Source organism: Simochromis diagramma, unplaced genomic scaffold (assembly GCF_900408965.1).
Source record: "Simochromis diagramma unplaced genomic scaffold, fSimDia1.1 OVJJ01000449.1, whole genome shotgun sequence".
NCBI classification, from domain to species: Eukaryota; Metazoa; Chordata; class Actinopteri; order Cichliformes; family Cichlidae; genus Simochromis; species Simochromis diagramma.
In genome coordinates this window covers 1,482,389-1,494,852 of record NW_024387274.1, presented here as the reverse complement: position 1 = coordinate 1,494,852, position 12,464 = coordinate 1,482,389, and the positions used below count along the sequence as shown (strand labels likewise).

Below are 12,464 nucleotides of genomic sequence, written 5' to 3'. Positions count from 1 at the left end.
ACCCAGGAAGCAGGCTCAGGCGAATGAATAAAGACGGAGTGTTTGGGGAGGTGGAGCCAAGTGGGGAGGAAGTGGTGACTTGTGGAGAAAATCATGAAAACTGTAGACTCCACATGACAAAGGTGCTTTAGATTGTAAGTTAAATCAATACATTTTCTCCTATGAGAAAATGCTTTAGCAAACTTGGGAAAGAAAAAATCCCTTTTAACAAAAAGAGCTAGTCTCAGGGAGGGGTGGTCATCTGCTGTGACTGGTTGGAGTAAGGGGGAGGAACATATGACAAACAAAGGAAGAGTGGAAGAGAACTAGAGATTAATAATAACTAGTGATTAAATGCAGAGTGGTGTATAAACAGTGTGTGAAAAAAAAAGGTGAATGAAGAATAAATCATCATCATGGGAAGCCCCCAGCAACCTTGGCCTATTACAGTGTAACTAAGGGGGAATTCAGTGACACCTGATCCAACCCTAACTATATTCTTTGTCAAAAAGGAAATTATGGGTAATTCACATTATACTGGAGCAACTTATTTTCAAAAGTAATTAGTTACTTAGTTACTTTTCAAAAACATGATACACAACCTGAATGCGTCACAAACCAATAGACCTTTTGGCCCAATTCTATTTTTTTGCATAATCCAACATATAAAAGTGAATCAAATTGAAAAGTGTCTTTTTAAAAATTGGTTTATTACTTTTAATCTTAACTTTATAAACATTGCGTCAAAAAAATAAAAAATTAAATTCAACAGTCTTTGACTTTAATAAATTTGCTTAACATTTAAACATATTTCTGCACATTACACCATATTTTAAGAAAATAAAGGCTTAAACTGTATTTCTGCATATTCCAGTATATAACATAAAACATTTTTTGTGTATACACACACATCCTTTCACATAAATACAACAAAAAAAAATAAAGAAATAAAATAAATAAAATTAACAATAACATCTTTTAACAGTTGGTAAAGTGCAGAGAGGAGTAATAATGAGATTACCAAAACAGAAAATGCTATTGCATGCTACATATAGGCTGTTAATCCAGTCTCATTTTGTGGCAACCCTGAAAAAGACCGATGTTTTATTGTTTTCTTTTGGACTGAAACTGTGGTTATATCGCATCAGCAGAAGCTTCTCAAACCTTCTATCAGACAGTCTGTTCCTTTTGGGGAAAGCACCAATCCACCTAAACTGAACAGCCGTTCCACTGGTGCACTGGATGGAGTTGGACTGTTGTATTTCATGTACATCTTTTTGAGATTTGGGAACTGATTCAGAATCTCAAGCTCATAGTCTGACCTTAAATAGTCGGTTACTTCTTTTTCTGCTGAGAAGCTTTCTGTGGGCTGGTTCTGAAATTCAAAAAAGTCCATTTCGGCTGGGCTGGCTGGCATTTGGGACACATTAGTGTTGTCAGTTGCAGGAGCAGCTTTACGACACTCTGTTATCAGGAGCTCCTTCACATACTCTCTCCTACACTCATCTCTCAGCCAACGAAGTTTAAACTTGGGACAAGTGGTCGCTGCGAGAAGTCCTTCTTGGCTTTCCAGAACAGCATCAAGTCTTGAGGGCCTGTAACATACAATGTGATGCATCTAAGAATAAAATTATTTTACTATATAATTACCTATCGTCATTATTTTGTGGGCTTTACTGCTCTAAACCATCTATATTTTCTATTATCAATACTGTATGAGATTTAATTTTGGTTTTGTTGATATTATGATTAATATCCATGATCAATGATGATCAATATCCCTGATATTTAACAAGGGGTGAATACTTGGTCTTTTATTCTATCATTTTAATAATTGTACACGCTGCTTAAAACTAAGTATAACATCCACCCACTGTGAATCGTATAATAAATTTAACAAATCCACCCAAAGCAATTATCCAATAATAATCTTACCTTTACAATGACATCTGGAAGGCTGGCTGTCATTCTAGAGAGGTCATCTTTCAGGGCAAGCATCTTTGACATCAGGCTTGTGAGTGTTGGTAGTAAAGCCCCATAGGTGCACTCATCCCTTTGTAAGATGTCCAGAGCCACTGTCAGGGGCTTCATCACAGCACAGTACTCTTTCAAGAACTGGTACTCCCTTTCATTAAGGCACTTGATTCCCAGTTTTACACAGAGGGGATTAAGTTCATTCAAGGGAATTGTGATGATTCTAGAAATGGCCTCATACAGGGAATTCCACCTTGTGGATGTCGGTACCATTAGTTTCCTCCGGCTGACTTCCTCCACCTGTTCAGAGGCTAATGTTGATCGACTTCCTTTAGTCCAAAGAGCAGAACATTTTGCAATGCTACGCCTATATGCAGCCTTGGTGTCTGCACAGGAATTTAGATGTTTGTCAACATCGCTTGTTGAAATCAAGTTAATTGTGTGCGATGCACATCTGTAGTGTTGAGGGAGGCTAAACTGTGCATCACCAGATGCGGTTGAAAGAGCTTCTATGACATCAGTAAAGGTCGGTTCCTCGTCATCACCTTCTTCATTTTCAGATTCAGACTCCAAATGACAGGGCTGATATACTCTGAATGCTTTAGGAAAATTGGATGCATTATCCATTACAGTGGCAACAACTTTGTCTTGTAGTCCATATGATGAATGGATTTCTTCAATCTCTGCTCCGATTACATCATAGATATGGCTGCCTTTAATTCTCTTGCATGCTAGGGCGGCCTTGTTGCGTTGTAATGTGGAATTAATCCAGTGAACTGTTACACCCATAAAGCTTTTATTATTTACCGTCCAGATGTCAGCAGTAGTGGAAACAAACTCTGCCTCTTCGAGTGTAGCCTTTAAGTTAGAGTTCATTTTGTCATATTCTCTCTCAAGGTATCCTACAAATGACTTTCTCTGGGGCAGCTTGACACCACTTTTAGTTGGTATTTTTTTCAGAGATTCAGAGTCTACAGTGGAAATAGGCAACATGTTCTCGACGATATAGGCAGCGACGAGCTTCTTCAGTTCAGCGGCACTAAGTCCTGTCGCTCTTATGTCTAATTTAATCTGTTTAGCAGGAGTGGGTCCATCTGAGGTTTGCCTGGTGGAAGTAGATGTGGTAGCCACAGCGGTCATTTCAGTGGGGGGATCCTGGGGGTTTTCTGTCAATTTAACATTCTTGTGCTAGGTGCTTGCTCAAGTTGGAAGCGGAATTTTTTGATGTAGAAAGAAGTTTTCTTCCTATGCAGAGTGTACAATGTATGCTTATGTTTTTGTCGCTTTTTAAAAAGTCAAATTCAAAGTAATGTCGGTATTTCCAAGTTTGTTTGTTTGTTTGTTTGTTTTTTTTGTGTCCCGTTTGGATCTTTAGCCATCAGAATTGTTGTCTTAAGGCCAAGAAAGATGCCAAGCGGATTTATTTTACCAAGTGGATCATCGTGGCCTTGCCATATTGGTCCATTTGATTGACCTTTATTATAATTATGAATTTATTTTATTTTCAGTTGCTACAAACGGGACAGACATGACTGGGGGATAGGACAGGGAGAAAGAATGAAAGAAAGAGAGGGAGAGAAAGAAAACCAAAGGGGAGAAGAGACGGTGAGAAGGGGGGGAAGAAAGAAAAAACCAACAAAAAAAAAAAACAAAAGTATTAAATGATGCACAATCGTACTCCATCCCTCGCTCCATGTTTTCTTCCACAGCCGTCGCACACGCTTGCGTCATTGTCATGAGACACTCTCTCAAACAAAATCACAGTTTAGTAACGCAGTAATGCAGCGTGCTTAAGGGGAAAGTAAGTGTAATCTAATTACTTTTTTTTGCAATCGCAATCCCTTACTTTACTCGTTACTTGAAAAAAGTAATCAGATTACAGCAATACAGTAATTGTAACACGTTACTGCCCATCTCTGAATATTAATAAAATATGTTTGTTTGTTTGTTTGTTTTTGACAATTCTTGTAATCACACAACATCCACTTCATATACAAAATGTTACATATATTTAAAAAAATTCCCTCTTGCGCCCCTCTGTATCTGTAAGTCCAACAGGGTCTTAGCCTCAGTCATTCTCGACCGCCCTAGGGAGCTTTCCCTATTTTGACCTCGGTATTTCCATACTCACACAGATGTTTCTGTATACTATGCCACTTGGTTCTGGCGTTCCATGTATGCCCTGCCTGCTAGCATCTTGGGAATCTTTACACATCCTGTACCTGGGTTCTTGCCTGGTGTGATAGACCCCAGCCTCTATGGATCCTGTGCTCAGAGCTTGTTCCTGTGCTGCCATGATTAGTGCCTCTGTGCTGTCTTTCAGACCAACCTAGTCCAACCACTGGTAGGATTTCTAGATGTCAGCTGCTTCCTCTATCTACTGGATATATACACAGTACCGGGCCTGTCCTTTAGTGATGATTCTTCCTCTTGCCCTCTTTCTTGGGCTTCTGCTACCTGAGGCATTCACTAAGTACACAATCAGTTCTGGCATTCTTCCTGATGTACTCGAGAGTGTTCATTGTGTCATCCTGGTCTGTGGTTCTGACACTCACCAGTCCCCAGCCTCCTTCCTTCCGCTTAGCGTACAGTCTCAGGGTGCTGGACTTGGGGTGAAACCCTCTATGTATAGTTAGGAGCTTCCTTGTCTTGATGTCAGGGCCTTCCATCTTCTCCTTTGGCCAGCTTATTATTATTATAATTATTATAATGCTCAAGGGTTTTAATTACAACATATTTAATTTCTTAAGCTTAGATACTCTTTTCTGAACTTTGCCATTAAGGCTGCACACAGGGCAGCTGTGGCTACAATGTAGCTTGACATCACCAGTGTGTGAATGGGTGGATGACTGAATGTAGTGTAAAGCGCTTTGGGGTCCATAGGGACTAAAGCGCTATACAAATACAGGCCATTTACCATTTACCATCGCTCTGGCAGAAATGGCGCTAGAGCCAGAGTAGGGGAGAGACGAGCTGGAACAAACCATTTTGGGAGGGGGGTATCTATACTTTTGTTGTTAAAATGTTATGTCTCAATTAAGTACTGTATGCTTTTTATATTTTTAGTAGTGTTTACACAAACAGCAAATATTGTCAAAAAAGTGAGAACTCTTTGATTAATTTTGATTCATTGGGCTAAAATCGCCCCTGGTGAGATGGTATTTAGATTTGATTTGATTTGATATACCTTTATTAGTCCCACAAAGGGAAATTTCATAAGGCTGCCGACCTATTGCACGCAATGGCGGCGCCATCTTACCCTCTGACCGTACATACATTACACAAAACATCACATGGGGAAGACAGGTCAGAGAGGTATAACAATGGAAAATTTGGAGGAAAGATAAGGAGTGTTACATCCTGGGAGGCTGTGGGAGTGTGTGGGCGTGGTGTTGTCTTCTCCCTCTCCTCCTCCTTCATTCTGGCCCCTCCCCTTGTCTCTCTCTGCCCCTGCCTTCTCCTTTAGGTCACACCTGCTGCTCATCTGCTCTCGTTACAACCAATTACCCTCAGGGGTGATATAAGCTGGAGAAGAGCAGTGTGGAAGAGGAGGGAGAGGTTTCTGGTGGATTTCCTCTGTGCTGGTCAGAGTGTGCTACTGGCTTAGGTGTGGCTCAGCCTTCTGGTGTGTGGCTCAGCCTTCTGGTGTGTGGCTCAGCCTTCTGGTGTGTGGCTCAGCCTTCTGGTGTGTGGCTCAGCCTTCTGGTGTGTGGCTCAGCCTTCTGGTGTGTGGCTCAGCCTTCTGGTGTGTGGCTCAGCCTTCTGGTGTGTGGCTCTTTGTGAGTAGTGCTTAACTGAGCAGTGATTGCCTATGAGTGATGGCGGCCTTTATTAGTTTGTGTGGCCTGCCTGGATATTGTTTGCTAGCAGCGTTGCTGTCTCTTTCTGTTGAAGCCTTATTGTTGCTTTCTTTGTTGAAGTGGTCATTACCACTTTGGGTTGACCTCCCTGATTTCTCATTAAAGCAGCGGTGCTGTCTCCTTTTGTTGTTGCCATTTATATGATTATTGAGGTGTTTGCCTACAATAAAGATCTATTTTATATTAAATACCTCTGCCTGGCGTTCTTTTCATTCCACCTGGACCTAACTGTTACTGTCCCCCACCCTCATCGCCTAGCTTTTAAGTGGGGACGTAACAAAGTGGGGGCTCGTCCGGGATCGGAATGAAAGGAATTGGGTTGATTGCAAGTGTGAACAGGTGTTTGTGTGTTGTGTGAAGGTCATTTGGCTAGCTGCTGCTCTCCCCGGCTAGCACAGGGGAGTGTCTAGCTGAGCATTTGCTCTTCCTTTGGACACTCGTTTTTTGTTTTGCCTTTTTTATTTTCGGAGCAAACCCGGGTGGGGATTGATTCTCTGTTGGGGGTAGGCTTGTCGGTGCCTGTGGCACTTGATGATTTGCCTTTAAAGTGGCCTCGAGCCTGGTACGCTCCACAAGCTAGGACAGGCTAGATTCTGAGCAGGCAGGACTGGGGGGAGTGTGGGTAGATTTTCAATTAATGGTTGACTTGACACAACACATTTTTCTTTCGCCTGTGTGTAGTTCTGTAGTGAAGGCGTTGTGTGTGGCCCTGTAGTGGTTTGCTTGTGTTTTGCAGGCCGTTTTGAGTTTTCATGGCCGCTTTTGATATTGCTGGGTTTACGGCAGAGCCGTCGCTTGCCCTGCTGGATGTTTGTAGGAAGAGGGATCTGCATGAGCTGGCTACATATTACGGGATCAGTGTCTCCACAGGCTGCTCTGGTGTCCGGGTTGTTGGAGAAGAGGGTGGTTGTAATGAAAGAACCCCCGAGCACACCCGGTCCGGATGGACCAAGTGTGGCGCCTCACGTTCGAGGCCAGGTTGTAGAACCAGCAGTGTCTACGCCTATGGACCAGGGGTTGCCCGAGGGGGGGCCATGAGCTGCCCCGCCGTTTTGATCCACTCTCCATCCAGTCATCAGAGGGTTCTAAGCAGGATGCTAGGCTCAAAATCCGTCTGGCTCGTCTCCAGCTGGAGAAGGAGCAGCGTGAGAGAGAGTTCCAGCTGAAAAGGGAGATAGAGCTTAGGCGTTTGGACGCGGAACTGGCTAGGGCCAGGGAGGTTGAGCTGAAGAAGGTGGAGGCAGAGACGAAGGTCAAGCTGCGACAGCTGGAACTCCAGCAGGCCTCCTCCCCTCCTGTGGTGGCTTCGCTGTCACAGACAGACGTACAGTTTGATGTAGGACGGAATAGTCGTCTGGTCCCTGCTTTTCATGACACTGAGGTGGAGATTTATTTTGAATTGTTTGAGCGGATAGCGACAGCCTTGCGTTGGCCGCGGGATGCGTGGGCCATCCTGCTACAGTGCAAGCTGGTGGGCAAGGCACAGGAAGTTTGTTCCTCGTTGTCAGCTGAATGCAGCTTGGACTACGACAAACTGAAAAGTGCAATCCTGTTAGCCTATGAGCTAGTCCCCGAGGCTTACAGGCAGCGATTTCGGGGGCTGAAAAAGGTGCAGGGTCAATCCTTCCTGGATTTCGCAAGAGAAAAGAGTGTCCTCTTTGATCGGTGGTGTATGGCCTGTAAAGCTGCAGACCTAGCTTCGGTACGGGAATTAATTCTCATTGAGGAATTCAAAAACTGCGTCACCGAGCGGATGGCGGTATATCCTGAACGAGCAGAAGGTCTCTACGTTGCAGCAGACCGCGACCCTGGCTGACGAGTTCGCACTCGTCCATAAAACCAGTGTTGTTAAGCATGAGCGACGCGATACACTAGAAACGGCTAGCGGTGCTAGTGGTGAGCAAGACACAAGGAGAGAGGTGCCTGTGCCTCGTCCCAGGTCAGACCGGAAGTGTTTCTACTGTTTTAAATCCGGCCATTTAATAGCGGACTGCGAGGCCTACAGGCGGAGACAGCCAGGTTCAACACCACGCAAACCAAAAGGGATAGGGCTGATTAAAAACGCTTCTCCTGGTAGCAGACCACTTAGCACTGAAACGCCTGACGAATGTTTTAAACCTTTCATTTTCAAAGGAGCGGTGTCACTCTCTGGTAAGCTTGGAGATGGGCGTACTGTGACCATTCTACGTGATACAGGTGGTTCACAGTCCCTCATACTGGCTAGTGCACTTGCCTTTGATGAAAAGACCGCCAGCGGCACTGATGTTATTGTTAGGGGCGTTGGAATGACTTATGTGCCAGCCCCCCTCCATCAAATTTGGGTGCAGAGTGACCTAGTAAGTGGTATGTTTCCTGTAGCTGTGTGTCCTTGTTTCCCGATTGATGGTGTGGACTTCATAATGGGCAATGACATTGCAGGCGGGAAGGTTTATCCTACCCCAGAGGTCACAAAGACCCCTGACCCAAACCCCTTGCCAGATGTTTTAAACCGGCAGCACCCGGATGTATTTCCCGTAGGTGTTCTTACCCGGTCACAGGCCCATCGGCAGGGAGAAGTGGTTGACTTGTCAGGGTCAGTGGTCGGCTCTATGCTGGAGATGGATGTGATGCCCTCTGAGGAGGAGGAGGTGGGTCCTGATGCCAAGGAACTGGCTCAAGAAGTGGCTGAGCCTGCTTCTGAACCCGCAGCCCCTCCTCTCCTCACACGGGAGGCCCTTATTATCGCTCAGAAAGCAGACCCATCGTTAACCAAATGTTTTGCTGCCATAGATGAGAGTGATCATCTGACAGGAGATAGGAAGCAGACATTTGTTGTATGTGATGGATTGCTAATGCGCAGGTGGACTTCAAAGCCAGGGGAGGACTGGAGTGTAGTCCAACAGATAGTGGTCCCGGCTGGTTTGCGTCAGCACGTGCTACAATTAGCCCATGACCATTCATGGTCAGGACATTTGGGGATAACTAAAACATATGACCGTATTCTGCAGCACTTCTTCTGGCCGGCAATGAAGGCAGATGTTGCGAAGTATTGTAATACTTGTCATACGTGTCAACTGGTGGGCAAACCAAACCAAACTGTGCCCCCCGCCCCACTATGTCCAATACCTGCTGTTGGTGAGCCATTCGAGCATGTTTTGGTCGATTGTGTTGGTCCGTTGCCAAGAACACGAGCAGGCAATCAGTTTTTGTTGACCATAATGTGTTTGTCCACGCGGTTCCCTGAAGCAATTCCTCTGCGGAGGGCCACCACTGCAGACATTACTAAGGCGCTAATCAAGTTTTTCACCACCTTTGGTCTTCCAAAAACAGTGCAAACAGACCAGGGAACTAATTTCTTATCTCGAGCATTTAAACAGACTTTAGCTTCCCTGGGCGTCTCTCATTCTGTGTCTAGTGCTTATCACCCAGAGTCGCAGGGTGCACTTGAGCGTTGGCACCAAACACTTAAGGCCATGCTAAAAAAGTACTGCCAGGACACGGGCAGAAGTTGGGATGAGGGTGTCCCCTTTGTACTGTTCGCAATACGCAATGTTAAGCAGGAGTCCTTAGGGTTCAGCCCAGCTACACTGGTGTTTGGCCGCGAGGTGCGGGGCCCGCTAAAGGTGTTGAAAGAGAGGTTCCTTAGTGGGGGTGCTCCAAAAACTAACGTGGCAGATTTTGTGAAGACATGTAAGGATCGTTGGCAACGTGCTACCTCATTAGTGAAAGAGGCCCTGTGTACTGCCCAGGCGTGCATGAAGACGTGGCATGACAGAAAGGCTGTGAAAAGGCATTTTCAGGCTGGGGACAAGGTTCTAGTGTTACTACCGGTGCCTGGTTCTGCTCTTACGGCCCGTTTTTCGGGACTGTACGTCATAGTGAGGAGAGTGTCTGAGACAGATTACGTTCTCAGTACCCCAGAGCGCAGGAGGAAAACACGCCTATGCCACATCAACATGTTAAAACCCTACCATGATAGGGAAACCCATGACACTGTTGCCAGTGCGGCAACCTCCGGCTCTGTCTCCGCCACCGTACTGAGTGTAGAGGCCAGTGCCGATGACGATCTGCATATACTTTCGGAGGGACAACAGTGTGGACGGTTGGCGAATTCAGCTTACTTAGCCGAAGTAACGGCCCACTTGTCTCATCTGTCCCCTTCACAATGCGAAGATGTGCTTAATCTACTGCACTCCTACCCCTCTCTCTTTGGTGATGTGCCCTCGCGTACAAATGTTTGTGAACATGATATCGATGTTGGGGACGCAACCCCAATCAAACAGCACGCGTACCGCTGCCCTATAGGAAAGCGCGAGGTGATGAGGAAGGAGGTCAGTTATCTAGTGGAGAATGGTTTGGTGACACAGAGTCACAGCCCTTGGAGCTCTCCATGTTTACTTACGCCCAAGTCTGATGGCACCCCACGTTTCTGCACCGACTACCGTAAGGTAAATGCAGTGACTGTCGCCGATTCTTTTCCACTTCCTCGTATGGAGGACTGCATTGATAACATAGGTCCTGCCACATTTATTTCCAAACTGGACCTTCTTAAAGGATATTGGCAGGTGCCTTTGACCCCCAGAGCCTCTGACATTTCTGCATTTGTCACACCCGACCATTTCATGCAGTACACCGTGATGGCATTTGGCATGAAAAACGCTCTGGCCACATTTCAGCGTTTGATGCAGCTGGTGTTAGGAGACGTGCCTCGGTGTAATGTGTACTTGGATGATGTAGTGATACACACAGCCACGTGGGAAGAGCATGTGGCCATCCTATGATCGGTATTTCAGCGACTGGCCGACGCCTCGTTGACCCTAAATCTCGCTAAGTGCGAGTTCGCCAAAGCGACAGTCATGTACCTGGGGAAACAGGTGGGTTTCGGGCGGGTACGCCCAGTGGAGGCAAAAGTCGAGGCTATCCTCAGCTACCCGGCCCCAGCCACTAGGCGGGAGTTAAAGCGGTTCCTGGGCATGACTGGATACTCCCGCTGTTTTTGCAAGAACTTTGCGGTAGTTGTGGCCCCTTTAACAAGGCTATGTAGCCCCAAAGTCCCTTTTGAGTGGTCAGGGGAATGCCAGCACGCCTTCGAGTCTGCAAAATCCCTCCTTTGCAGCGCCCCAGTTCTGGCTGCCCCTAACTTCTCTCAGCCTTTCAAGCTGGAAGTCGACGCCAGTGCCACCGGAGCTGGTGCGGTGCTGTTACAAGACGAGGCAGAGGGTGTGTGTCACCCAGTCTGCTACTACTCTGTAAAGTTCAAGCGCCATCAGCTACACTATTCCACCATAGAGAAAGAAGCTCTAGCGATGCTGATGGCCTTGCAGCACTTCACTGTGTATGTGGGCTCTAGCTCTTTTCCGGTAACGGTGTATACAGATCACAACCCCCTCACTTTCCTCCAGCGCATGTACAACCACAACCAGCGACTAATGCACTGGGCATTGCTGATGCAGGATTATGATCTGGTTATCCAGCACAAGAAAGGGACTGAAAATCTGGTGGCTGATGCACTCTCACGCAGTGCATAGTGATGGGTCTATTCTGTGTTTTGTATAGTGTGGATATAGGGTGGGGGGAATGTTACATCCTGGGAGGCTGTGGGAGTGTGTGGGCGTGGTGTTGTCTTCTCCCTCTCCTCCTCCTTCGTTCTGGCCCCTCCCCTTGTCTCTCTCTGCCCCTGCCTTCTCCTTTAGGTCACACCTGCTGCTCATCTGCTCTCGTTACAACCAATTACCCTCAGGGGTGATATAAGCTGGAGAAGAGCAGTGTGGAAGAGGAGGGAGAGGTTTCTGGTGGATTTCCTCTGTGCTGGTCAGAGTGTGCTACTGGCTTAGGTGTGGAACAGCCTTCTGGTGTGTGGCTCAGCCTTCTGGTGTGTGGCTCAGCCTTCTGGTGTGTGACCAGCCTTCTGGTGTGTGGCTCAGCCTTCTGGTGTGTGACCAGCCTTCTGGTGTGTGGCTCTTTGTGAGTAGTGCTTAACTGAGCAGTGATTGCCTATGAGTGACGGCGGCCTTTATTAGTTTGTGTGGCCTGCCTGGATATTGTTTGCTAGCAGCGTTGCTGTCTCTTTCTGTTGAAGCCTTATTGTTGCTTTCTTTGTTGAAGTGGTCATTACCACTTTGGGTTGACCTCCCTGATTTCTCATTAAAGCAGCGGTGCTGTCTCCTTTTGTTGTTGCCATTTATATGATTATTGAGGTGTTTGCCTACAATAAAGATCTATTTTATATTAAATACCTCTGCCTGGCGTTCTTTTCATTCCACCTGGACCTAACTGTTACTGTCCCCCACCCTCATCGCCTAGCTTTTAAGTGGGGACGTAACAAGGAGAAAAAATAACTCCCCCCAGACTGAGCTCCAACAGGGAGATCAGTTTGAGAACAGAAAAAAACACCTCTGCACATGAAAAAACTCTTAATACACCAAAGAAACACATGACAAGCAACAGGGGTGGGTAAAGGGTGAGAGACAGCCGAATTAGAAAGTACATCCGGGGCTGCGTGCACTGGTCTCCTTGATCCCCGTCAGCATCGGAAGGGAATAAGCGTCGAAGGCGTTTGGAAAGGGAGGGGGGATGAGTGTGTGCATATCAGTGTATATGTATGTGTGTGCGTGTCCATAGTTCAGCTGAGACAGTGTCCTTCGCCCTGCTAGGCTAAGTAAACAGTCTTCC

General features: G+C 46.3%; 1 protein-coding gene and 1 long non-coding RNA gene across 2 annotated transcripts in view; both read left to right on the top strand.

The window, feature by feature from the left end:
* Positions 1-12,464, top strand: part of nxph1 (neurexophilin 1) — an 86,999-nt gene that overhangs the window by 67,295 nt on the left and 7,240 nt on the right. The window lies entirely within an intron of this gene.
* Positions 5,679-12,025, top strand: LOC120715620. Its single transcript, XR_005691688.1, has 2 exons — positions 5,679-5,720; positions 11,627-12,025. It is a non-coding gene; the product is annotated as an uncharacterized LOC120715620 (long non-coding RNA).